Source organism: Sphaerodactylus townsendi, linkage group LG04, assembly GCF_021028975.2.
Source record: "Sphaerodactylus townsendi isolate TG3544 linkage group LG04, MPM_Stown_v2.3, whole genome shotgun sequence".
NCBI classification, from domain to species: Eukaryota; Metazoa; Chordata; class Lepidosauria; order Squamata; family Sphaerodactylidae; genus Sphaerodactylus; species Sphaerodactylus townsendi.
Window position 1 is genome coordinate 41,309,656 of NC_059428.1, and position 27,991 is coordinate 41,337,646.

General features: G+C 42.6%; 2 protein-coding genes across 4 annotated transcripts in view; one reads left to right on the forward strand and one right to left on the reverse strand.

Moving 5' to 3' along the window:
• The window catches only part of CMSS1 (cms1 ribosomal small subunit homolog), a 232,130-nt gene that overhangs the window by 167,630 nt on the left and 36,509 nt on the right, over positions 1-27,991 (reverse strand). The gene's annotated exons all lie outside the window — the stretch shown is intronic.
• FILIP1L (filamin A interacting protein 1 like) overlaps positions 22,584-27,991 on the forward strand; it is a 34,714-nt gene continuing 29,306 nt past the window's right edge. Inside the window, exon 1 of the mRNA XM_048494462.1 lies at positions 22,584-22,722. The gene's annotated coding sequence lies outside the window, so the exon portion shown is untranslated. The remainder of the gene's footprint in view (positions 22,723-27,991) is intronic.

Genomic DNA, 27,991 nt, shown 5'->3' on the forward strand with positions numbered 1-27,991 from the left:
CTGGTGAATCACTGAAGTTACAATCCTATTCACCCATACTTCAAATAATAAAAACACAGAATAATAACAGTTAACAATCAAAATTTCATCCAGGGCATAAAAATATCATGAAATCAGCAGTTTAAAAAAGATATCTACTGAGTTCTTAAGCTAAAAGGCTATCTTTTAAAATGGTGTTCAAAGATCAACCCCTAAAAAGCAAGGATTTAGAAAATGTTGTGCCCTGGTGTCCAAAAAAGAGTAAGGTAGGGGACCAGGCATACCTCAAGTGGAAGGACATTTCACAGGTGAGGTGCCACCACTGATGAAGCCCTGTCACTGATCACCACTGGCTTCACATCCAAAGGCAGCAGAATAAGAAGCAGGGTTTGTGAGGGGTCTTATAGCTAATGGACTGGACAAAATAGTAGGAACAAACTATTTATTTATATATATAGGGCTCTGGGCGGTGTACAGTAGGCCAAGGACCACATTGCATCCAACAGGCCAAGAACAGCATGACAACAATAAATTAAGTTAAATTAAAACAATGTACAGAATCCATAAAAACATAAACCATAGCAGCATTAAACAAAATGACAATAGTGCGAAAGCAAGAAGCATAAAGCCTAGCGCCCGATCCCAAAGCCGGGAGGGGATGTTATTTAATGTTATATCGGGCATGCTAATGATGGAATAGCATGCCGTACAGGGGCATCCTGGAGGGGGAACCTGCGGCTGGCCTCACCAAAGGCCCGGTGGAACAAAACCGTTTTGCAGGCCCTGCGGAACTCTCCCAGATCCCGCAGGGCCCGCACCTCAGATGGAAGAGCATTCCACCAGGCAGGGGCCAGGGCTGTAAAAGCCCTGGCCCGGGTAGAGGCCAGCCACACCATGGAGGGGCCAGGGACCACCAGTAGATTGGCCTCTGTTGAACGCAGAGGCCTACCCGGGACATATGGGGTGAAACGGTCACGAGTCTCACAAGTCTGAGGCACCAACCTCTCCATATCTTCACTTAATTTAAAACTAACATTACTACATAACCCCACCTCCTGTTCTGCTTTCTCCTACTTGGAACAACATAGGCCAGCCTGTGTATGTGTTCCTTAAGGAAGTAAATATATACAAAAAGAGATAAAAAGTATTTAAATAAATTAAAACAGTCTCTCGAGCAATAAAGAATGCCACAGCTAACAGTAGGTTGATAAATTTATCATCTTTCTAGATGGAAGATGCCTTTTACAGTAATTTACCCAGTGATTAACATTGGGCCCAACAGTCTTTTCTCTGAGATGCTTTGCTATAACACTGTGCTTAAGAGCCCATCTTTTCTCAGAGCATTTGTTCATTCAAGATGAAATGAAGCTGGAAATGTTAAAGCTTTTTCTGAACACACAAAGCCTCAGAAAACATGAAAGGCAATTCCCGTACAAATACATAAGCAATGGTGAAGGCACTTACATAGAAAAACATTCAGGATGAAAATTAGCATACAAGATTATTTACAGCCAATGGTATGCTTGAGGTCACAGGGTTGGCAGGCCGAAAAGTTCCAAAACCGTGAGATGAATCCCACAAACATATTGAGACTTAGTACACTCACGATTTAAAAATAGTTTGTATTTCAGTGTAAAAGGCCCTTGGGGGGGTCTCAAATCAAGATTTGCTGGTACATAGTTTAATTATTACACAAGGAATGGAAAACATTTTCAAAGTTGTTTTTTATTTGGAACTGAAAGAACTTTTAATTTGATTTGTACTGATTATACCCTTATAGATAAATCCAGATATCCATAAAAGCAACTACATTAGGAATTTTTACTTTCACACAAACACACAAATAAATCCCATAGGTTCTCCATACTCATAACATATAATTTTTGAGATGTGGAGAAGTTGCAAAAACTTTTTGTACTGCAGCAGAATAGAGAAACTGTTTGGAATAACTAACAGAAGACAAAAAAGCCCCTCCCTTGGGCAATGCGTGAATTTCCTACAGAAACTCACTTGGCGCAGCCACTGTTAACTTGTTTCTAAGAGTCTTCTTTAACTCCATGGCATTAAGATAGATTCTATCAAGTATATTTTATTTTGTCGAAGGCTTTCACGGCCGGATTCAACAGGTTTTTGATGGTAGTAGACATTGCAAGAGGGGAAGCTCATTATTATTGAGAGTTTAATTACTGTACCTTGTATGTCTTAAATTTGGTTTTGTAGACCACTTGGAGCCAAAAAGGAAAGGCAGGGCAATAAATTATTCAGCAAACAATAAAACTGAATATAGATGAATTTCTCTGCTCAGAGAAAGTACCCATTAAGTATCACTGATTTCAGCAAGACTTAAATGTGATGCTCTTTAACATAGTAAATATACCTGCTTCTGTTGGCAGATTAAACTGCTTTTTAGAGGTATGTCTACATAGGCTGGTTGAAGAGTTGGCCATGCAATAGCACACAGCATGAAGAGTCAGCGCCAATTGAATTTTCTCTCTAATCCACTGAAAATGCAACTGCTAAAGAATTTAAAACTCTCCAAGAGCAATATTCCAATTATTGTACATATTTTTGAAATATTAATTAGAAGACCATTCTCTAGTAAATGTAGTCCATCACAAGCTGCAGAGAAATTCCTCCAACTTCCTTGGGCTCATTAGCTGTAGCAATTACACATACCCGTATGAAATTTCAGCAAAATAGTCTATAAAGAAGCAAAAGGTATAGAAAAACTTCAAAGAAACGATCTGTTACTAAAATCATTATTTGATTATATACTCCATTGAGGAAGAATTCATTTTGAAGTTACTTTTCATACTAGCACGTTGGACTATTTCATATCCTGCAACATTAAATCTGTGAAAGTGCTGCACTGTTAACTAGCAAAAGCATCCTGCCTTCGGGGTATTTCCAGTTAATAAGGTCTTGCTTTCCCCCTATATGATGTAATGCATTTACATTTATTACTATACAGGAAAGATTTCATGGGTGTATGAAAAAAAATACAGCAATGTTTTAGCAAGTGACATGACACCAATACTCTTATTGTGAGGCAGTGTTGTAGTGATAAACTTGTAGAGCATTGGGAATCCATTCAAAATTCCAAATGGAATCTATTCCAGAATCTACGCTATCTGGTAAAGTTTGCTCGAAGCATTCTGACGTATCTCTTCATTTCCCAAGTTCAAGTATGCTTTTTCATATTACCCAATCTTGACCTCAGTTAACAGAAGCTGACAACTTTGCTTACAATTACAAAGACATTTTACATTGTTAAAATTATCAAATGGTTAGCATTCATCTTACAGAATCTGAAGATGAAAGCAGAGTACAGCTGTACTGGTGGATTTGCCCTACCCGGTCAGCTGCCACGGCAGAGGGGCGAATCTGTCGGCGGGCAATCACTGTCACCCTCCCCACTAGTGGGATGTGGTTCGAGACACTGTGCCAGCATCCCTGTGACCCCACAGCCACTGCAGCGAGGGTGGTCTGGGGAATGGCCAGGGGAGGAGCCAATGTTAGTCAGCTCCCTCCCAGTCATTGGCCCAGCTGCACTAGTGGCCAGAGCTTCAGATTTACGCCACTGAAAAAATGGAATAAGTTTTTTCAGTCCAGTGGGAGCTTCCCAGCAGTGGGGAGACTTTTCAGCATTTTAAGACTACCCATGCTGCCCGTAAGTTTCCTTGGGGAGAGCAGACCAGCATGGCTGCGGTGCTGCGGCCGGGCAGCCAGCCAGTTGGATGGAGCTGCCCATGTATTTTGCATTCATGTCCTATGGCATTTGTCCTTAAGTTTCCCCAACTCTAATCTTTGTGCATGCTCTCCTAGGACTGCGGCTGTAAAGGCAGGAAGGAGGGCAGAGAGGCCTCCATAACAGTTGAGACTACCAGAATAAAAATCAAAATGGCACCAACAGTTCAAAATATAATCACCAAAATCTGCAACTCTTTAAAAGTGTCCTATATTGTGCCCAAAAGGCAACACCCCTCATTTTAACAGCAGATCCAACCAAGCTCTGAGAGGAAAATTTCCTTTAGAGATGGGAAAGGGACTGCCGTTTCAGGGTATGATAACCAGAATCGTCTTATTCATTTCAGAGAGAAGATTAATTCTCAAAGTGCTTGTCTTTGGTTGCTTCCTACCCCGAGATATTAGTAAAGTACTTTTCCAGAACTCAGAAGTGAACTACACTATCAAGACAAATGTCTGTATCACCAATCAATCATATAAATAGATCAACATTTTTCAAGCAGAGTCATTTCCTTAAAAATTCACTTTCCAGTATAGTGCATGTGGCATATATTAACCACTGTGTTCAGCACAAATTCCTGAACAGAAATAAACTTGCTGAATACTTCTAGAATACTGTTATAGCTGTTGTGCAAGAAAGATGGACATAATTGCCATCATAAAGTAAAAAGAAAAAACATACCGGTAGATTAAGCAACAGGTGTCAACAGGAGCTAGGAGTTGTGTGAAAAAATATATTTTAAAGACGCATATGGATCCCAGCACTAAATATTTTTAGGAGAAATGCCATTACTGGCAGAAAAAAATGATGTACCAATATGTATTACAGAAGTACAGCAAAGGCATAGTGCAACATCTTTTTTATTTGTGTGTGCTGCAATTCTATGGCACCACAACAAAAGTGAAGAATACAGCTTCCTGAAAAAAATTATTTTCATTAAAAACCCACCTTCTATTTCTGGGTCAGTTGGTTGTGAGAATATGCTTGAATGTGCATGAACATTATCTGTTCACCTTTCAGAAATAAGATAGGTGGCTTGGATTTTCAGATGCAGGGAGCTACAAAATTCACCTTTCCTTTGGCCAGAATGTGATATTTTGAGAGCAAAGATTTAAAAACTGATAACATAGTTCCGAGGTCAAGTATTAAATGAGGATGCCAAATCCAAGTGATCCACGAAAGCCTAGCTACCAAACATTAGAGGTTTGATTCACTGAATGCACACCCTGTGCTCATCAACTGGCTTGTAGTATTTTGTGCAACTGAGCCTGCTACCATGCATGAGGACGATCCAACTGCAGCTTTCTATTGGGAAAGGAGTGTTTCATATTCATGGAATCACACCAGGTTTCTTAAACAAGCACATTTTTATTTTCTGCTTGAAATTTGATGTGTATTGCCCTGCCTACAGATCTAGTTGTCAGAGGTCCTTTCTGCACAGCACAAATAAAATGTCTCAAGGACATTAAAATATGTGTTTTGGGGAGGAGCTCCACACAGCTTTTCCCCCCAACCATCTTCAGGACATTTTATTTCTGCTCAACCAGGGTTTTTTAAGAAAATGCTAAACTAGCAATCTTTTTCCCCCCAAGACAGGTCAAGGTGTTTCCCCTGCCTATGCAGAACAAGGAAGCTTTTTATTTTTTCCACTCAACTTACAAGCTTTCTACTTTCATTTTCCCCTACTCACCATTTTCTGCCACTTGACTCCTCAATGCCACCTGCCATTTGCTGAAGATCTCCTAGGACAATTGCTCTGCAGACATCATGACCTGTTTAGTCAATAAAGTACATAATTGAACTCCGCTTTTCCTGCCAATTTTGGCAGTGTATAATTTTTTCGGGTTTTTTTTTTAAAAAATGTCGATGACATGACTTTGAAGCTATCACAACTCAAAATGAGAATCAACATGGAGTTTCATATTGAGGCTTTGTAGCTTCGAAGCTACCTCCTGAAAAATTTAAAAAACAGGAAAATGACATATTGCCATAATTGGCAGGAGAAGCTATTCATGTACTTTAATCACTGGAAAGGTGCCCAGCCACAATGCCAGCAGAGCAAATGTCCCACGAGAACAGGAGAAATGAAAGACGACAGGGAGCATTCAAGTCTCAGAACAGTGAAAAAGAGAGAGGTTGAGAAATAACTCATCTTCCCCCTCAACTGAATGTTGAATTTGCATGCCACATTCCCTTTCAGCAAGAGGGGTGTAAGAAGAACGGTACATTGGTACTTACCCTGAAGGGGCCTTCTCTTGTAGGCAGGAGACCTTCTCGGTGGGTGGTTTCCACACCCTCTCAGGGAGGCAGGATCAAACGTCATTTCCTGTTCAGGCTAGGACTCGCTCAATTTCCCCAGTAAACTCCTGACTGAGCAATAAGAGTAGTATTTATGAAAAAAAAACAGAACAGAACAGGAAGACGATAGGGTATTAATACTTAACGTTAAGAGTGAAAAGGTGTTCAGCTTCATCCAGTTAATGTAGGAGGAGAGGTGAACATGTCTAAGCTTCAGTTGTTGAAGACATTCCGATCGCTAGCGGTGCTATGGGAGGGGCGAGAAGGTCTCCTGCCTACAAGAGAATGCCCCTTCAGGGTAAGTACCAATGTACCGTTCTCTTGTAGGAGGAGACCTTCTCGGTGGGACCTCCCCAAGCAGTGTCCCCAATTAATGGGTGGGCTACCGCTAAGCGTCCAGTATGTTCTCAAGAACTCTATGGCCGAAAACGGTTTCGGCCGCGCCCCATGATTGCAGTTTGTAGTGTTTAACGAACGAAGAAGGGCTGGCCCAGATGGCTGCTCTGCAGATTTGTTCGAGGGTTGACTTATTACGAAAGGCTGCGTTAGTAGAGGCGCTTCGTGTGAAGTGGGCGGTGATGCCCCCCGGAACGGGTAAGTTAAGGGCCCTATGGGCCTCCACGATGCATGACCTGATGGACGTACTAATGGCCGCGGCTGACATTCGATGTCCCAGATTAGGGGACGAGACGTTAATGAAAGGGATTGTGTTTGTCTGAAATCGGACGTTCGAAGGATGAATGCCTTGAGGGCTCTGCGTACGTCTAGTGTATGCCACATACGTTCACGTGGGTGCGTCGGCTTGGGGCAGAAGTTAGGTAGAACAATGTCTTGTTGCAGATGGAAGGTGGATGCTGCTTTTGGTCTAAAGGTAGGGTCCGGCGAAAGGACCACTCGGTCCTGATGAAACACGCACAGGTTAGGATTAACGGAAAGTGAACTGAGCTCCGAGACTCTACGAGCTGAGGTGATGGCCACCAGAAAGATTGTCTTCATGCGAAGCCAACGCAGGTGGATAGACTGAATCGGTTCGAAGGGAGAGGTGGTGAGAGCCGTCAGGACGGTGTGGAGACGCCAAGAAGGGAACCTATGGTTAACTGGAGGTTGTTGCTGTTGCACGCCCTTTAGGAATCGTATGACGTCAGGATGTTGGGATGGCTTCACGCCTCGGAGAGCGTGGCACACGGTAGAGGGGGCTGCCGCTTGTCGCCTCAGGGTGTTACTTCTGAGGCCCCTTCGGTAGCCGTCCTGAAGGAAGTCTAGGATGGAAACTATAGATGGAGCTCTGGGGTCTACCTGGTGTGTTCTGGACCATGCTACGAATGATCTCCAAGTTGAGTTGTATATTCTAACTGTGGAGGGTCGTCGGGACTCTAGCATGGTGTTGATAACGTCCGTTGAGTACCCTTTGTGGGTTAGAAGTTGCCGCTCACAAGCCAGGCGGTCAGACACAACCACTCGGGTTCCGGGTGTCGGAGGGGCCCCTGCACCAGAAGGTCCGGACGTTTTGGAAGATGGAATGGAGGAGAGGTGGCCATCTCCATTATTGCCGAGAACCAGGGTCTCCTTGGCCAGAAGGGAGCGATTAGTATGATCTGTGCTCTTTCTGTTCTTATTCTTCTTAGCAGCTTTGGTATTACCGGTATTGGAGGAAACGCGTAGAGGAGACCGTGGGGCCAAGGTGCGATCAGGCCGTCTACTTCTTGAGCCTGGTGATGGAAGAACCGGGAGAAGAAGATCGGCACTTGCGCATTCTCCGCCGTGGCGAATAGGTCCACTCTCGGGTTGCCGAACCGTAGGGTGATCTGGTGGAAGACTGATCTGTTGAGAGCCCATTCGGCAGGGGAGACCGCCCGACGACTCAACCAATCTGCACTTAGGTTGAGTTTCCCCTTGATGTGTTCGGCTTGCAGGCTCAGAACGTTTCCTTCTGCCCAGTTGAGGATCTTTTTGGTCTCCTTGTGGAGGCTGGAAGACCGAGAACCGCCCTGGTGGTTCAGGTAAGTTTTGGCCGCTACATTGTCCGTCCTGATGAGAACGTGTTTGTTCTTCAGTTTGTTGTTGAAGTGTTGTAGGGCTAGAAAAATGGCACGCATCTCGAGTAGGTTGATTGGGAGAGACGAGGTCTGGGCTGGCCACCTGCCCTGTACGAATTCCTCTCCCATGGTTGCCCCCCAACCTTGGAGGCTCGCATCTGTAAAGATCTGTATGAAGCTCTTGTTCATGTAAATCTTGCCCTTTGATAGGTGGGATCTGAGTGTCCACCAACGGAGGTCTGATTTGAGGGACTGAGGAATGTCAAGAGTCTGTCCCTTTTCTGGAGGATGTCCCACTGATACGGGCGCAGAAGGAGTTGGAGGTTCCTGGAGTGGAATCTGCTCCATTGGATCAGGTCGAAGGTGGCAGTCATGACTCCTAGGACCTTGGAAAGGAAGAGTAGGGAAGCAACCCTGGATTTGATGACCGTGGTTACCATCTGTATTATTTTCCGGATCTTGTCCTCTGGGACGAAGAGAGAGTTCTGGACCGTGTCTATGAATGCGCCCAGGTGGATCAACTGCTGGGATGGGAGCAGGTGGCTCTTTTCTAGGTTGATTAGGAATCCGTGGTTCCGTAGAACCTGCATGGTCAGAGCAAGATCTCAGAGGGCTGTCTGTGATGACTTGGACCGTATCAGAATGTCGTCGAGGTACGGGTGTATGTGTATGCCTTGTTGGCGCAGGAGGGTAATGGGTCCCAGTAGAAGTTTCGAGAAGACTCTCGGTGCTGTGGCCAGCCCGAATGGTAACGCTCAGAACTGGAAGTGTTGGTCCCCTAGGCAGAATCGAAGGAATCTGCGGTGGGAAGGACGAATGACAGAGCGTGGAAGAGTAGGCCTCCGGTGAGGTCCAGGGGATGTAGAAGGGAAGTCTCACAGCATGGTGCCTCTGTGATAGATCTCTAAGGATTCCTGGATTCCTTCACCCAGAATCTTTTTTCAGGTGAATGAATTTGTTCACGGTTCGTAAGTTGAGGATGGCTCGCCAGTCCCCGTTTTTCTTGGGGACTGTAAAAAAGTGTGAATAGTGACCTGAGCACTTCTGTGAGGTTGGGACTGGTTCTATGGCTTTTATCGATAGCAGATGGTTGACGGCTAAGCGGGTTCTGGTTGCCTTCTCTGGTCTGGAGCTGATTGGAGATTGTAGGAAGTTGGGGGGAGGTAGCCGGAGGAATTCTATGGTGTATCCGAGTGATACCACCTCCCGAGACCACGCATCCACGTGGTCCCCTCTCCATTGATCTCCAAAGTTGAGAAGGCGAGCCCCCACTGGAAAGGAGTCGGAATCAGGATCTGGGGGCGGGTTCTGGCCTGGGGCTTTTGTCGAACTTGTTTTGGGTTCTGAAGTTGCCTCTTCTATGAAAGGAGCCTCTGTTTGGCCAGGATGAGACTCGATTGTCCTTTTGGGGACGTGGGAAAAACTTTTGTAATCGAAAGTTATTCCTGGGCCAGGAGCTAGACCCGCCTGGACGCACATATTTGGGCATGGTCTTCTTATGATCTTTTGACTCCACTAGGATGTCATCCAGCTCCTTGCCAAACAGTCTTCCCCCCTGAAAGGAATATGCAGCGACAATGGATTTAGATTGATTGTCCGCCTGCCAGGACCGAAGCCAGGCATTGCGCCTGGCTACTACGTTGGCAGCCATGGATCGGGATGACAAGACCAGTGCGTCTAGTGAGGCGTCGGCAATGAAGGAGGCCGCAATTCTAATTCTCTCCAGGCCATCCCGTACCCCTCGGGCCTCTGGGGGTAGGACTTCCATGATGCGAGCTAACCAAACTAGGATGGCTCTTGACACTGTGGAGGCCGGTGCTATGGCCTTCATGGCCAGTGCGAGGGATTCATGGGACCGTCTGAGTGCTGACTCAGACCTTTTGTCTAGAGCAGGGGTAGGGAACCTTTAAGACTCAAAGAGCCATTTGGACCCGTTTTCCACAGGAAAAGAAAACACTTGGAGCCGCAAATAATTTTTGACATTTAAAATAAAGATAACACTGTATATATTGGGGTTTTTTTTACCTTTTACTCCACTCATTCTGAGAAGCGCATGGATGCCGCTTCCATGCCTCTGCTATGCCTGCAGAGGCCGGAAGGCAAGGGATGGGGCCAGCGGCAGGCCTTGCCGGCAGCTGGCAAGCACCCGCCCCGCTCGAACGGGGTGGGCGAGAGGGGAAGCCTGCCCTGCTGCCTGCAGGGCAAGCAAGGATGAAGCCGGCGGCTCAGCCTCGCTGGCCACCGGGAAAGCGCCCACCCCGCTCCAATGGGGCGGGCGAGAGGGGAAGCCTGCGGCGCGGCCCAGCTGTCTGCGGGCAATTGGTGCGCCTGCCCTGCTGCCTGCAGGGCAGGCAAGGATGAAGCCGGCAGCTCGGCTCATGGAGCCGCAGTGCAAGGGCAGAAGAGCCGCATGCGGCTCTCGAGCCACAGGTTCCCTACCCCTGGTCTAGAGGGCCCTTGAGATTGCCCTCCCCGTCTTTGGACACGAGGCCTGCGGATTGAATGGCCACAATGGGGGCATCGACCAGCGGGACCTTTAAGAGGTCCTCCACGAACTCTGACACCACGTATAATTTGCAGGCATTGGCCAGCAGGTGTTTGTTGGAGCCAGGGTTCTCCCACTCTTTTCTGATCTTTTTAATGAAAAATTCTGGGAGTGGGAGTATGGATTTAGAAGGTTCATCGTGGGGGAAGAACTTTTTGCTGCCCTTGGGGCAACCTTTGATGTTAGAGGAGGCTGCGGAGGTGGAAGGTTGGTTATCTTCCACATCGTGCAGTTCCAATGCTGCTACAGTTTTGGAGATTAGAAATTGCAAATCCTCTGGGTTGAAGCATTTATATGACTGCTCCGAGGAGGTCTCCATGACTTCCTCGGTGTCGGAAAAGCGCTCCAAAGAACCTGGATCGGGGCCTCTGGCCTGGTGATCCTCCCCGCCCTCTGAGGAGGGGGGAGCGCGCGCACCGGGGATCTAGGATAGCCCCTAGCTTGCCCATGGCTCATGTATGAGAGAGCGGGTGCGTTGGAGGGAGGTGGAGTGCCAGTAGCCCTGGATCCCCTGCCTCTTAAATATGCTTCAATATGATCGTCGAGAGCCCTCTGAAAGGCGGGAGGGAGTTCGTTGGAAGGCCATGCCATGCCTTCCCGGGGGGGGGCCGCGCGGGAGAGTCGTGTTTCCCCTTCCAGGGATTCCCCCCCCCTTCACCGGATCGCTCTTGCCTGTGAGAAGTGGAAACGGGCGAACTGGGACCGGCGCCTCCGGCGCGTTGGGGCCGATGCGCGGAGTCATCAGGCTGACGGGCCTCGGAGGTTATGGAGGCGGAGCGGGATGGTGCTTGTCCGGGCGCCTTTTTACTTTGTTTGGAAGGCGGTTCGTTGCGGCCGTTGTCTGTTTGGGCGCGCTTTCTGCTGCTCCAGGCCGCGCCGCGGGAGGCCGCCTCAGCCGTCGCCTCGGAGAGGGTCAGGCTGGCGGTGGCAGAGGCGACGCTGCGGGAGGCGCGTGCGCTGCCGCCGGGGAGAGCCTTTTTGGAAGAGGCTCTGGTGCCCTCGGCTACTCCCCCGTGAAAAGACTCCCTGGGGGGAGAGAACTCTCTGTCCGCCATATTGGCGGGAAGATGTGGGCAAAAAGGCGGGAAAGGAGGAACGAGGGAATTAAAAGGAATCCCCAAGCCTCCTTGCAGCAAGAGAAAAAGGACAGAGTAACAAGAACGGTTTTAGTACAAAGAGAGACAGGATAGGAGGAAGAAAGGATTTTTTCCAGAATTTAGCTGAGGAGCGTAAAGGATCCGTGCACTCCCTGTCAGGCAGGAAATAGAACTGGGGAAATTGAGCGAGTCCTAGCCTGAACAGGAAATGACGTTTGATCCTGCCTCCCTGAGAGGGTGTGGAAACCACCCACCGAGAAGGTCTCCTCCTACAAGAGAAGGGAGCAGTATCCTTTCAGAGCAAGGCAGTTTCCCCCTTCTCTCTCCCCAGTAGTGCTTGCACGCAAAAGTCCTCTCCACAGGCGCATGCAGGACTTAGAAACCTTTCCCTATTTCCATGAGTTGTGTATGCCTCCGTTTCAGTTTTTTTTTTAAAGCAAGACTTCAGGACAGATTGGAGAAAAAACCCAGTCTTTTCACATGCTGTATTTGTCCATGCTGTCTGGATAAAAAGCAAGGAGGTGCTTTTTAAAAGATGTTCCCATGACATCTTAAAATGGTTGTGTGAAAAGGACCATAACCTTCCTTCCCCTCTTCATTTACAAACATTCAATCTCTTTTTCACTCTCTTTGGAATGAAGTTCACCCTTCCTTTATAAGGGAGGAAAACCACAGAAGGATTCATTTTCACAGATATTGCTGCTATCATGTCAAAGTACTGAAGTTAATCAAATTCATAAACTGAATTCAGTTATTCTTTAAACAATAAATAGTCAAATTCAGTTTGACATCAGAAGTCTTGGCACAAGCTTCCGTTTAGTATAAAGTGTCCCTAAATTAGTTCTGCAAAGGGCACCACTTGAGTTCTGTTTTGCTACTTACTATAATTTAATTCAAAAATTTAATAAATATGACATTTGCATGAGTAACTTTATGTAATTTCAGCCCACAAAGGGCAAGTCCAAGACCTTCCAAAAGTCAACAAACAAGCTCCAAAATCAGTGACTATTTAACACCAAAATAAAAAAAAATACTGGACAGGATCCAACTACTTGCTTCTGCTAAGTGAAGAATACAACATGAACTTGTTGACTGTCCTAATCAATTCAATTCAATAGCTAATGTGGTTTAGTAAGATGTTACAAATCAATCTCAAAAACTGAAGTCTATGGAAGATAGAAATTACCTGCTGTGAGGGCACAAGATATATTCCAGGGGCGGGGGAATGAAATACTATTGATTTTGACCCAATACATATTCTAACATCCCAATACCCATTACTAATGATACTCCCAGTATTTTCATCAGAAACTGAACAGCCTTCATCATGATAACCAATTCCTTAAGCTATATTACCATAAAAAAATAAATAAAGCAACTGCTTAAGGCCCTAAAAAGGATAAAATTCTATAACAAAGGCAGACAAAATCCAGTATATATGCTGCAAAAGGGCAAGCCAAACTATTTTGTCCAACAAGGAAAATTCCCTTGCACCATCCCAAAAACAGGGATGTAGTTGAGCTGAGATATGCCCATTTCACTGACATTTCTAAAGCAGTCTTATTTTAGTCCCAAACTTCCATGCGAAAGACAGAACGTATGCAATAGAATAGAATAGAATAGAATCTTTATTGGCCAAGTGTGATTGGACACACAAGGAATTTGTCTCCGGTGCATATGCTCTCAGTGTACATAAAAGAAAATACATTTGTCAAGAATCATAAGGTACAGCACTTAATGATTGTCATATAGGTCTAGTAAGCAATCAGGAAACAATCAATAGTAATAAAAACATAAAATGTAAAATCATAAAATAAAATGAAATGTCAGCACAGGCTATAGTCATACAGTCATAATTGGGAGGAGATGGGTAATAGGAATGATGAAAAAAGTAGTGCAGTAATTATATAATAAATATATAATAAATAGTTTGACATTATCGAGGGAATTATTTGTTTAACAGAGTGATGGCATTCGGGAAAAAACTGTTCTTATGTCTAGTTATGTCCAATATATCTGGCCAAGTACAATGCTCATCTTTCCCTCTTCTTTTTTTGTTTGCCAGTTCACCATCAGCATCACATGCAGAAGAGGCATTTTTTTTCAAATACTCAGGCCCCAAAAAGTAGCCTACCATCTTACACACACAGGGCAAAACTGAACACACGCATTGTCCAAGGGAGATGCTCCCCCACCTCTGCCACAGAACAGTACAGCCATTGTGAGATGTTGTGCTGTTTAAATAGAACAGTACTTTTTATTATTCACTTTCTGATGATGAAAAAATGTTTCTTTAAAAAACAGCCACCAATATACTCTTGTGACCAGATAGCACAGTGTCTACTTTGTTCTTCTGTTCAATACAGAAGCATACTGTGGCCTAGTTAAAACATCCTGATGCTGGATCAACAAACCAGGGCATGAAATTGTGAGTGCCCCCACAATAATTCCCCACTCCTTCACTTAGCATTAATTGTGGTTGTGCTGGGGCACTCTACCCCAAACCAACAAATGGGAGTGGCATCATAGTCATTTATTTGGTTGAAATTTTGAAGAAAAATGTATCTACAACCAATCATTTTAAAATTCTGTTGCTGGGAGCCTAGCCCTGCCTTTCAAAAATGTGTTCAAGGTCACATTTTCCATAATACAATAACACACCACACAAAGAATTTAGCTGTTACAGGCAAGAATCAAACTAAAATATGCAGCATGAAAATGAGTGATAAAAAAATGCCACAGAGTTTTTTGGTAAAAAAAGAAAGAAAAAAAGAAAGTGTGTATTCATTAACATGAGGCATTTAAAAGGCTCTGTGATCTCTGTATTGTTGAAGGCTTTCCCAGCTGAAATCAACTGGCTTTTGTGGATTTTCCAAGCTCCTAACATTTCACTTGAATCTATGGCTGGCATCTTCAGAGGCAAGTCATGGTAAGACGTGTTTCTTGCCCTGGAACAGTGTGGTGTGATTGTGTGGTGAGGTATCTGTGAATTCTCTTTATATCTTAAAATATTCACATACAATCATTGTTGGAAAACTGTTTCCTATAGCATTGTATCTACACTGGTGAAGAGATATGGCTCAATAGTTGTCCTGGCTGCCAGGTGAGAGGCAAATCCTGGCAAAAACCACTTTCCCAGCAAGGATTCTCAGGTCACTGTTGAAACACAAAGTCCAAGGTTCAGCAACATGGTCCAAAGACAAAGTCAGAAGGCAGTCCAACTCTCAATCCAAGGGCAGGTCATGTATTCCAGAACAGAGGAAGCTAATACAGTCCAAAGAACTGACACCAAGCAGGTCAGGAAATGAATGGGGCCATCAGTAAGATTGTAGTTAAGCGGATTCCACACTGGTTCTAGTCTCACCGCAGCCTTATATTCAGACTTTCCACACAGGTGATGCTGGTTCCCTGTTAAACTCTTCTCTACAAGCTCCCTTATTCAGGAGGAGTGGGGCCCGGATCACACAATGACTTACGGTATCAGTTTCACTTGGCATTCCTTTAACAGAGGTGAGGTCTTGGGCTGCCAAGCACTCACTCCTGCACTCTCATCTGTACATCACTCCAACCCTGGGATTTAAATATCTTCAGATAAAATCATGCTTAGAATTCGATATATTAACATAATCTCATATGATCATGTACCTGAAGAATAAATGCATTTACCACACAAAGTTCTTTCTAGATAGAACAGCCTATGTAACAAAATTGGAAATACCTACACCATTTTCAGGATAAAGATGACACCAGATCTGAGAATTCATCCACCATTTCCTGGACAGTTTTTGTTCTAGAATGCTCTGCTTGGGTTCTAGTGCCTTGGGGACAGAACTAGGTAGGCACCAGGACCCAAACGGAACATTCTAGAACAAAGATGGTCCAGGAAATGGCAGATGAATTCTCAAATCTGGTGTCATCTTTATCCTGAAAAAGGTATAGAAGCAAGAATACAGTCTGCCTCTGAATTTAGAGATTTAGTATTTCAATAAATGATTTATGAAAATGTCATCCCTCCACTATATTGTTTACTTCTTCCAAGAAGTGGATTAACACTCGACACAGCCATTTCATTTCATTACATTACATTTTTAGATGTATATGTAAATTATGTAGCAAGCAGATATATGAAAATATAAAATGCAGCAAACATATAGGTCATACTTGTCAAGAAGTCACTCCTTGTTGTCCATTCACACATTATGCAGACACAAGAGTATCCTCTTGAGCGAGAAACTGTACACAGAACTTATTTCAAAATTCAACAACAGTGATATTCTCTTCAATATCTGTTTCTATCCAACTCATCACATGGAGGAGAGACAGATTAATACTCATTTACAAATACCTGTTTTAACATGTATAATCAAAAGTTCAAGCCCATTTTAACTGAAAGCAACAAGAAGACAAAACAAACTGGGCTAAACCACTCAAGACAGAGCAACTCTATGTTGGCGTGCAAAAATTTCAGTGACCTAATCAGGCTTTAAACTCTTGCCTCCTTGATTTTGTGGTAATCCATCCTGCCATAGTACTTACAACAAATTTTAAAACTATGATTAGTTACTAAGGAGACAGAAATTTTGTTTAGTTGAAGTCAGTAGTTAAAATAATTTTGTCTAGTCCTATGGGACAGCATGTTTATGAAATTCCACTGAACTCTCAACTCTTTCCTCTTTTAGTACTAAGAATTTTATTTACTTAAATATTTTCAGAGAGGGACTATAACTCAGTGACAGAATATATACACTTTATGCAGAAGGTCCCACCTTCAATCCTTAGCACCTACAGGGTTTCTTTGGAGGGGAGAAGGGGTTGGCTCTCTTTTGTTTTAACAGAAGTTTAGGAACAGAAAGACTTCCATATGACATCCTGGAGACCCACTGCTAGCCTGAATTGCTAGCTAGATCAGTGGCCTGACAATTTAAACAGACCAGTACGCTTATATTCAGATTATACTAACACAATTTAATCTTGTCTGCAAAAAGGAATATAATTGCTAAAGTAGGAACAGTGGCGTATTTACTTAGAGACAAGGGGTACACCATATCCCCGGGCGCCCCCTGCAGGTCCGTCTGTGTGTGTTTTGTATTTTTTCAGTGTTTTTCAGTTTGGGACCTGCAGGGGGCACAGTTTTAGGCTAGCAGCACCAAAATTTCAGGGATTTTTCAGGAGGCGCTCCTGATAATACCACCCAGGTTTGGTGAGGTTTGGTTCAGGGGGTCCAAAGTTATGAACTTCCAAAAGGGGTGCCCCTATCCCACATTCTTTTCAATGGGAGCTAATATGAGATGGGAGCTACATTTTTGAGGGTCCATAACTTTGGCCCCCATGAACCAAACTTCACCAAACCTGGGTGGTATCATTGGGAAAGCCTCCTAAAGATACCCTGAAATTTTGGTGCTGCTAGCTTAACAATTGCATCCCTGACAGTAGGCACCTCCCAAATTTCCCCAGATTCTCCTTTTAAATCCACACCAGTTTAAACATTGAAAGTGATGCTGTTTCAGGGTGGGGGAGAATCCATCCCAAAACAGCATCACTTTCAATGTTGTTTTAACTGGGGACTCCAGATTCTCCCTTTAAGGTGGATTTAAAAGAAGAATCTGGGCTCCCTAATTTAAACACCATTGAATGTGATGCTGTTTGGAGGTGGATTCCACTGGAGGTGTTTTGTGAGAGATGATGCTGACATTTGTTTGGTAAATGTTTTGCTGGGGGTGATTTGTGAGAGATTTACATGCTTAATACCCACTTGCACTGGCTTGGAGCTGTTTCTCAGGCTAACAACCTACCTCAAAATTAGGAGAGTTGGTGGGGAGAGAGCTATGTATGTTTTGTTGGGGGTGGGAGGTGTTTTGTGAGCTGGTGAAAAAAATCATTGTTTGGTCATGGAGGGGGAGGGTGGCCGCCCATACCAAGGGGGGGGGCGCCAAACTCAGGTTTTTGTCCCCGGGCTCCACTTTGTCTAGATACGCCTTTGAGTAGGAAACAGAAGTAATATTAGAATTCAAGTTATTCTGGTACAATGGAAAACTATTGTTCAGGGATTTTTTGATAGCTAAAACCATGCATGATGCTAAGAAGGGGAGAGAAGAATCGCTAGAAAGGACCAAGATGCCCTGCCTGTGAATCATTGGCCCACTCAAGCTTGACCCAAGCTCCACTCAACCCAGCATTGAACTACTCGACCAGGCTTATGGTTGAGGCAGCAACAGCTTACTACTCAAACAGCATCCCTTTTCCACCTGCTTCCCTCTCAGTATTCCAGGGTACATTGTTAATAATAGAGCAAAACTGTTTTTAATATTAGATATTAGTTGCCATCTTGTTTTAATTGCTGTTCTAAATCTTTGATTTTATGGTTTCATTATGAGTTGGAATCTCCATGAGTTTAAAGTTGGGCCCAGGTGAGCTTATGAGTTAAAATAAATGTTTTATAGTCTTATTATACTCTTCCCTCCTCCACCAATGGATTGTACTTTTCCTGCCTTCCTCTTTCAGCTCCTAAGAACCAGCTTAAATGTGATTATGCATCAGAAGTAAGAATATTTGCAGAAATACTGCTCCCCTTGTGCAAAGGCGTATGGGTAGGAAATGATGCCCAGACACAACTCCTTCTCTGGGTACCTCCCACGCATGTGGCCCCGCCCCCTATGTCAGCCAGCTTTTAAAAGCTCTGGCTTGTCTGCATGGAGTCGGGGGGCAGGGCTGGGGCGATGGGCCCCCACCCCTGAGCCGCACTCCCAGTCTGCAACAAAGTCCTTCTTTTAGTAGGTCTAGTCCTGCCTTGGGTTATCTTTTCCAGTTATGGTGATCATTTCAACAACATACTCATGAGCCTTTGCTAAATATGCAAATTAAATGTTCTGCAGCCTGCTTGGTTTTCTAAAGTAAGTGTGGGGGGGTCCCGCGGGGGGGTGCCACAGAGGGCCGGCTTGATTCCCCCCCCCCACAGCAGTCCCCCACACTTACTTTAGGAAACTGAGCAGGCTGCAGAACAGGAAGGCCTGTTCTCCAGCCTGCTCGGTTTTCTAAAGTAAGTGGGAGGGGGAGGGGGCGCCGCCACGGGGGGGTGGGAGAAAAAGCCAGAGTGCGCACCGGGCGCACTCTGGCCCAGCTATGCCTCTGGTGCAATATGGCTTCATGTGAATTGTACAAGTGGTTCATCTGCCCAACTGCCTGATTTTCAGGCTGCAGGGGTAGGATGGGTGGCAGCTAAGCCCATTTGTTGGTATATAGGATTCAAAGTACTGATTCCTATCTTTAAACCATTTAATCTTCAAAGCATTTAGTCTTGGACAAAGGAATCGATTGAATTGCCATTCTTGTAGAAATCTGTCCACTGGGTACCCTGTTTTACAAGTTGACGCCTTTGAAAGTAAAGTGGTTTCACGACCAGACAGACAGCTTTTTTATTATCTTCATTACTGAACACTGTCAGAGGTTTAACTAGCTCCAGTTTTATAAACTTTAGACAGAATATCAAAATGTCATTATTTGTCCAAACAGTTTTTTGCAGGTAAGAAACTTGAATTTGTAGCTTGACTGCTGTTTGTTGAGTTTATTTGCTACGGTTTCATTCAATATGTTTTTAGTTTATTTATTTTCTTTATTCATAGTCTTCTCTTAGTGAAACTCAAGAAATATCTAATATATGAGTGGAATGTGATTAAGATTAAAACATTTCGAAACAATGCAAAAATTGTCAGGCATGCTTTGTCAAACAATGTAGAGAATGGACTGACAGAATTGGAACACAATGTAGTACATAAAATAAACAGTACATACCATGAACAATAGCATAGGCTACAGTCCTGTTTCCTTATAAAAATGTCTCCTGAATCTTTATAAAAGTATTTATTACTTCATTAATACCCACAATTGTCTGCAAAGGTGACCAAAGCAGCTTAACAGCATTATCCTCTCCTGTAAGATCACCAAGTGAGCTTCTGTGACAGAGTAGAGATTCAAATCTGGATCTTCCAGATCCTAGCCTGACACTACACTATAACATACTAACAACCACTATATCACATTGCCTTGCTTGCTACTTAAATTGGTTGATTTTCTGACATTTCCAGCCCAATCCAGAGCCTGTGGTGATGGGCCACACCACTGCTTTGGTTCTGTCTTGCTGCCTCTGGGAGTGCTTCTTGGCAGTCCAGGGAGGCTAAAAACAAACAAAAAATGTATCCCTGCTGCAGAGAAGCCCTCCCAGAAGGGTGGTTTAAACCCAACCCCCCAGCGCCAGCATTCTGGTGGCCAAAGGCTGGGAGGAAGTCAGCTACTGTTGACTCTGCCCATGCCAGTGCAGCAGTTTCCAGGTCGGGTGCTGTAGAGTCACATAGCACCCAGTTGCTGGGGTAAGTAACCCCCCCACCAGCAAGCACATTTGCCCCTTGCACTGGAGGGCTGGGCACCTATGCTGGCACAGAACTGTACCGGCTTCAGAGGGAGATTTTCCCCCTCCCCAGATGGCTGCCATTCTACATTTATGTTGCTTTTTAAACATTTTAATGATTGTTGTGAACGTCTTAATGCATTTTTATTGAAGTGGCAACAAGTATTTTAAATAGACAAGGTTAGATCCTAAAATTCCTTTCCACTAGGTGAGGAACATTCTGCCTGTAGAAGTCTCCCTTCGACTAGTGGAAGAACCCACAAAAAAGGCAGTCCATCAATAACATTTAAACATAGATTAAACAAGGTGGGATGCAGCCTATTCGCACCTATTCGGTAGAAACAGTTACTAAAATTTTCTCAGTTCGGAAAACCAGTTATTAATGATTAACTCCACTAGGGACAAGGGGGTAATCTCTGTCCCTCGGTACAACAAATCTCATCTAGTGGGGGATGCAAAACCGCCCCCCAGGGCCCCCTGCAGCCCCCCTGCCCCCCATGGCACCCCCCACGTGTGTATGAATTGTATGAAATAATACAATATATAGTAATTCTATTTTTTTGTTTGTTGGTATAAAGGTTGGGAAAGTATTATAGGTAAAGATTTTTCATTTTATTTTTTCCCCTTGAAATTTATATTGGAAAGAGAGGAGTTTAAACTACTCTTTTAGATTAAGGATTTTGGAACTCTCCCTCTGTTAGTTTTATTTCAAGTGGAATAGATAAAGTAGTTATAGGAATATGAAGGGGAAGTAGAAAGTAGGGAGGGGGGAAATATGGGAAGAAGGGGGGCAATATAGGATGTTTTACTTTGGGGGGGTTGAGAGAGATAGACAATTAGATATGTTTGTAATATGTTAACAATTGTAAACAGTTTTTGGTTTCTTTCCTAACTTATGTTATTATTTAAAATCAATCAACATAATCATATAAAAAAGAAATAATACACTACCTTTCGGTATATTGCTTTTTAAATACTTTAAACAGTCATTATTTGAATCTAGAGGCGGGGCGAAGGGGAACTGCATATAGGGCGCGCGTGCCCTGTGTCCTTGCCACAGCCCCGCCCAGGAAATGCCCCGCCTAGGAATGCCTGGCCACACCCCCGTTGTGCCCTGCCCAGCCCCATTGGCGCTACGCCACTGTTTGAATCCCACCACCATCAGAACCTGTTACTAAAATTTTTGAATCCCACCACTGGATAGTACATATACAAATAAGGAAACCAGTTTGGTAGAAAATGCTTCATTGATTTTGATGTTAATGCTATGCTACATGCATGTGCTGTCTATATGTACTATACTGGGAATTCCTATACTGGGCACACAACATTGTTAAACCATACTGGGATATTCATTCAATACATATAGAATAAAGGGAAACTCTATCATAATTCTTACAGCAGTTGTAAAATCTGTAAATTTTAAAACATGGGACACAATCTGATGAAAATTTTCATGGCACAATTAAACGCATTTTAGAAAGTCAAACTTGGGTCCACCTGCTTATGTGCTTTTATCTCTCTTAACATTCACTTAGGGTCTGTAACGTTTATGTGAATTTTACAGGATATGCAGGTAACTATCTAAGGATGCATCATCTGGTGATCTATAAATAAAGGCAGATGCATCTCTGATCAGCAGCAAAGCTACTTTTAAAAGCCATTAATCTAACCTTACTTCTCCTCAACATGCATAGTCGTTAAATCAAATAACTCCCATTAACCCTTTCATGAGAATTTTACATCACAATTCTTCCCCTCTCGCTTTCACACACTATTTAAATATAGAAGCAAACTGGGATATTTTCAGTAGTTAACCCTTTAACAGTTATTCTCCTTGGACTCACTCCCAACCCCAGGGTATTAATCAAAGTAATGTACTGTTCAAGAAGTCCTTAAATTACTAGAATATGATCAGTTCCTCTTACTAATCATATTAAGCAAAAGAAACATAAAATGAGTTGAAAGGAAAAATAGCGAACATACACGAGGTTTTCATCTGGCCTTCCCATCATCACTTGAAGAATTGTTTTCTAGTTACATCATCAGGAAATAAAACACAGAAAGAAGGGGGGAAAGGAGGCTTGGTGTTCATACTTTTCTCAGAGGATTCCAACTAAGTCCACATTTTTATAATCCGAAAGAAAAGAAAAAGACAATGCAAGACCCAATTCCTCAAAACAAGTGTGGAATGGAAAACCAGGAGGAAAGAATTAGACTGCAACTAGCTAATTTCTCTATCAGTAGTGACAAGGAACTGCTCTAACGCAAGCCTTCCGTGCATTCATTGTAGCTACAAACTGACCAGACAAATGAAATGTTTTACGCAGTCCAGCATGTCAGCTGGTGCCAGAACACATTAATAAGCTTTTTTCTGTCTTTTGAGTTCTGGCTATCATTGAAGTACCCTACAGACACGACGAGTCTGCACAACACAGAGTTCCTTATATGGTATTGCCATGACGTAATGCTCCATAGGCTTAGGGCATGCAGAGAGACTCTCTCTCATTGTTTGGTGTAACTGCTGGAATGCTCACATCCCTGATGTCTGAGGAAATCAAAATCCCCACATTACGGAGCAATAGCTAGCTTGGGGAGTCTGCCGTGCAGTCATGAAGGTAAGCGCGAGGTTGTGGGATGCAGTTTCTTTTAGCAGCCAATAGGCAATTCGCTTCAAAGTTAACCTAGTTCACTTTAACAGATCCACAGCAAGTATGACTATTTGCATAACACAGGTTTCAGAAGCTAATCTACACTGTGGCTAACAGCTACCAAACTGTTTTAATGATCTGCATAGAAGGATAAGTGGTATTTTTCCAAGTCAAAAAGATGAGGCATTCATACTTAGAGGAGAGGAAAGCTGTGAATTACACACAATTTCCAAGTGTGCTGGACAGAGTCATAGCTGCATTCAAAAAGGTGGGAAAGGGTCCAAGGGCAATTGTAATACACTGGATAAAGTTTTAGCAGTTTTTATACATGCATAATTTGTATTAGTTATTTAGAAGCATATGCACACTAGTGATTACTGTATTTTAACAGCTTTACTATAGTTGAACATGGAAGATATAAATTGTACTCGGTGATCTGCTACATTAGAAATGAAACTAAATGTAAGTGCAGTTACTGATAAAATGCCTGCAGTTATATACACTGGTTCTTTTCTATGATTTAACTTAATGTTCCCAATAGAGAAAGGAAAGTAGAAATTAAGCATTTTTAAAGTGTTGATATTATAGTAATACTGATTTTAGAAGCTGAAGCCCTCTTCTCCTGCAAATTACCATTTCTTCTAGGTGTTAACTGATTCTGCTTTTCCTGGCATTAAGATCAATCAACAGTTCTCAAAATTGTATAGTACAGTACAGGACAAAATCCTGAGTTTTTTCTATCATGTCTCATTTCTCATATGAGCAATATTCATTCATGTTCAAGCCAACTGAATGTGAAACTAGTGTAAGATTACTTACGAAGATCTGTATTTGCAAGTTAAATTTCAGCAGGCATATTCTGCAATCAGTCATTACATTTTTTACCAACTGTATTTTAATTGATAAAATACATGTGTGCTCTTCCTACAAGCCTATGAAAGTTCAATTGTTAACTCTTATAGTTCTAAAGTTAACTAAAACCATGCATTATTACTATTTTAAGTATTGTGAGAAGTCAGAAGTAGCTTTGCAGATTTGTTGGAGATACAGAAACAAGATGAAAACTACCCTGCAAAGATAATATTTGTTACAATTTAACTTATTACAAACCCCCCCCCCCCCGCTCCCCGGTAGTTATTTAGATGTAGCACATTTACCCATTCCTTAATTAGATTTCTGATTCCAAGAAAACTGAAAAGTTTTAATATTATTAAAAAAGGGTTCAGACTCTTAACTTTCACTCTCTACTATGAATGAATCTGCAGCTGAAGTAAGCCTTCAAATGTTAAAAAAACAGTCCTCTCCTCTAATAATTAAGGAAAAATCATTGTTTAATTAGTGTTTCCTGGAGTCTAGCTGCAGACTCAGTAACAGCCCAATGTACTGCCTGATAATGTGAAATGAATCAAACTAAAAGGACCACCATTCTTAAGACAGGCTCCTTTAAACTAATCATCACTTATCAGCTGCACCTGCAGAACAACCCAACAAAGAAATATTATCCTAAGATTCTTACATCTCAAACCAAAGACTCTCAGAAACTTCTCACAAACAATAGATGCTAGAAAAATCCAAAAAAATCCAGGAGAAATACTGAATATGCAACAAGATGTAAGTTTGCAAATCTTGCTGAGAATGGAAAAGTTCTGTGTGACTGCCAGAGACTTTTCAAATTGCTTAAAATCACCAGAGAGAAATGCATTATACTATCAATATATTAGAATCTAGAATGCACATTTTAAAAAATTCATTTTGACACAGGGTTTCCCTAGTTCTCATTTATCCAGAGTGCCTTAGTTTATATGGTTAAAGTAACTTTTCAAGAATTCTACCCACTGACCCAAAACTAGTAATTGACACTTAATTGTATCTACCCCCAGGGTTACCCTTTTATGTTTTTACTCATTGTTTTAAGGCATCCCCAAAATATTTGTCATAATTCAGTCAAATTTAAACATTTAATGTATGACTGAGTTCATTGGAAGATTTAATGTTTTATTCTCACTTTAAAGGTATTGGACATTAACTTAGCATGCTATTCTATTTCAATACAATAAGCATGGATGCACAGCAGCTAATTTTAAAGAATGTATTCTACCCAATAAGGAAATACCTATTGACATCCACATTAATGTTCCAACTATCAGTCAGTGGCTTGAAACAAGCAGCTAACAGATTTAAGCTTCTACAGCTAGAGTTTTCATCACAATAGCCTCAACAAAAAAACTGTAATAAAGATTTAAAATAGACTGTGTTAATTCAGCGGCCATTAACAGTGAAGTGATTTCACTGTTACTTATTTACCCCTTCAGTTGCAAGCATTCAAAGTTACTTTCCTCTCTTATTTTAGCTTTGGTAATTACACTGACAGAATTAAGTTCAGTAATATGATCAATAAATTTCCTGTAAGAAGGATTCATTCTTTGACCAAGAATTCTATCATCATATGTACAGCTATTAATAAATTTAAGGTAATTCAACTATTCTACAAAGTTCCTATGTTTCCGGAGACTCAAATATGAAACAAATATTAAAGTACGTCTCCTCATATACTAACAGCCAATTCTCCAAAACCAAGTACAAATATATTCAGCTAGAATAACTAGTTTATAAAAAACTGGAATTTGGTAACTTACTAAAGTCAGTAAGAGCGGTAATTCTTCAACTCCTCTGACAAATTAGGGACTTGGCTTGTAAAGGAACTATTATGCATACAGATGTCTCACCATGTTTCATTCACAGAAGGTCAAAGAAGGTCACGTTTGGCCTTTTACTCAGTCTGAACAAGAAAAGGTTAGCTTTCAAACTGGGAAGCCTGCACAGAACCCCACCCCCCAACCATTACTTAAAAGTAGTTACATGCTGTTTACCTTGCCAACACAAATGTGGAAGACAGAGGGAAAGTGGAATTAATTTTACAGAGATGACTGAACATCCTTCTTCATGCACATGCCACTCAACTCAGCAAGGGCAGGAGATAGACATGGTACTATCTGAGCAATATTTGGGGTATAACTAATTCATTTATAGTATTGCATCCACTTTTAATTTGGAATTTCATCCTTCTGACGGAAGTATTTACCTTTAGGAGTGAACTGTCTAAAGAAGTGAAAACAACTGGGGGTAAAACTAAAAATGTGTACAATTTCACCTCATAATCCAAATCTGTGAATAAATTAATAAGTCACTATCTCTTATATGGGTGAAATCCTATGCAGAGATACTTCTGTCTACAGCCATTGAAATGAACTGGATTAGACTAGGATAACTTTCCTTGGGATTGCACTGTAAAGCCCTTTCCTGGGACTAAGCCAAATTCAATATGATCCTGAGTAGACCTGCTACGGTTGGTGTATATAGTTTACTACTCTTTGTTATTTTGCCTGCCTACCTTTCTGCCAATATTCTGGCTTCCCTAGTACCAGCAAAAGCAGTTTGACCGTAACAGAGTAACATATTAATAGAATCTTTGGAAGTCAGTCCCAAAAATCTCAATCTGGTTGTCCAAATTCTCAAGATATCAATAGCGTAGTGGAGACATTTTTAAAAAAAACAACACTCTGATCTTTTGAGGATTACTTGTGTTCTAGATCAGGGATAGGGAACCTGCGGCTCTCCAGATGTTCAGGAACTACAATTCCCATCAGCCCCTACCAGCATGGCCATGCTGACAGAGGCTGATGGGAATTGTAGTTCCTGAACATCTGGAGAGCCGCAGGTTCCCTACCCCTGTTCTAGATCAATCTCAAGCCATAACCATTAGCAAGGGCTCATTCCGCACATGCAGAATAATGCACTTTCAAACTGCTTTCAGTGCTCTTTGAAGCTGTGCGGAATGGCAAAATCCACTTGCAAACAGTTGTGAAAGTGGCTTGAAAATGCATTATTTTGCGTGTGCGGAAGGGGCCAAGGATGTGGATCTTCTCTACACCGATTGAATCTGATCTAAAAATCCTCTGCATGACCTACTGACCTGTTTTTATATCCCTACACTTACCATGGGAATAAGGAACAGGGAAAAGATACCAGTATTGGGTTTTGTTTTATTTGGCATTTCTACATATTTTAGATTAACCAAATAAATGCTTAATTGAATAAGCAACACTGTGCCCAGAAGCAACAGCTCTTGCCCCATAAAAGGCAGCACTTACATATCCACCTATCTGTAAAAATGCTAACAATCAAAAACAGAGCAGTCATGCAGGTGAGTTTTGTATTACCTAATGTTACAGAGATTGAGTATGCATTATTCTCCTGTATTCTGAACACCAATTTCTGGCTCAAGGGCACTAGAATGGACTTCCAAGATTATTTCAGTACAAATAAACACAGACCTTTGCAGTATGTCCACCATATGTCCCCAAAATAGACAGCAGGACATCTGAAGCAGAAGAATACCTGCAAACATGTTACACATCTGTTGTGCCTGAGATCCAAAACTGGCCAGCTCTTCCAGGAATGTGGTTACCACATGCTTGCAGAAATTACGCACCTCTCCTTCATATAGTATGATTTGAACTGTGGCAATGTGTAACAGACAAGATTTCTTTTTTTCTATGTACCACATTAAATGACTGAAATATTTAAAAATATTGTTAAATCAAGAATTACAAATGCTGAGCTGGGGCAGGTAGCGTAGTGACTGCTTTTTTAACTGAAAAGCTGTTAGCAACTTCAACAATTTTCCAGGTTATATGCAAACAAATTATACACTGGAACAAAAGGAGGCAGGGGAAAGGAGGAGGGGAATGCAAAGCACCTCAGTGGCTGATCAGCTAGTTCAAACTCCTAGATCCCAGATAACATTAGTTCAGTTTCCACCTCAAATTCCAACACATTAAGGGCTGAACCCCTCCGGTTTTATGCATTTCCTGTCAGTGTCTGTGCACACAAACACATTAAGTAAAATAAATGTTAAAGATTCCAGACCCATAAAGGAAGCTGAGCAGATTGACCACCTCATAAAACAGTCCCTTAAATGTGACTGCCAGTGAATAAGACACACACTCTGGCTGTTATATACAAATTCAAATGTCTTTCAGTTCAAATATATTCCCCCAGCATGGTTTCCCATTCACTGTGGCAAAGATCCCATCCACAGTGGCAACATTTGTGTCCAGAGATCTCATGGGGTCAGATGGAGGATGTGTGATGCTTGACCTGTGGGATGCCAACTATGCATAATGGGCAACCATATCTCAGGGTTGCTATGAAAGGAGGATCCCAGCTGCATTCA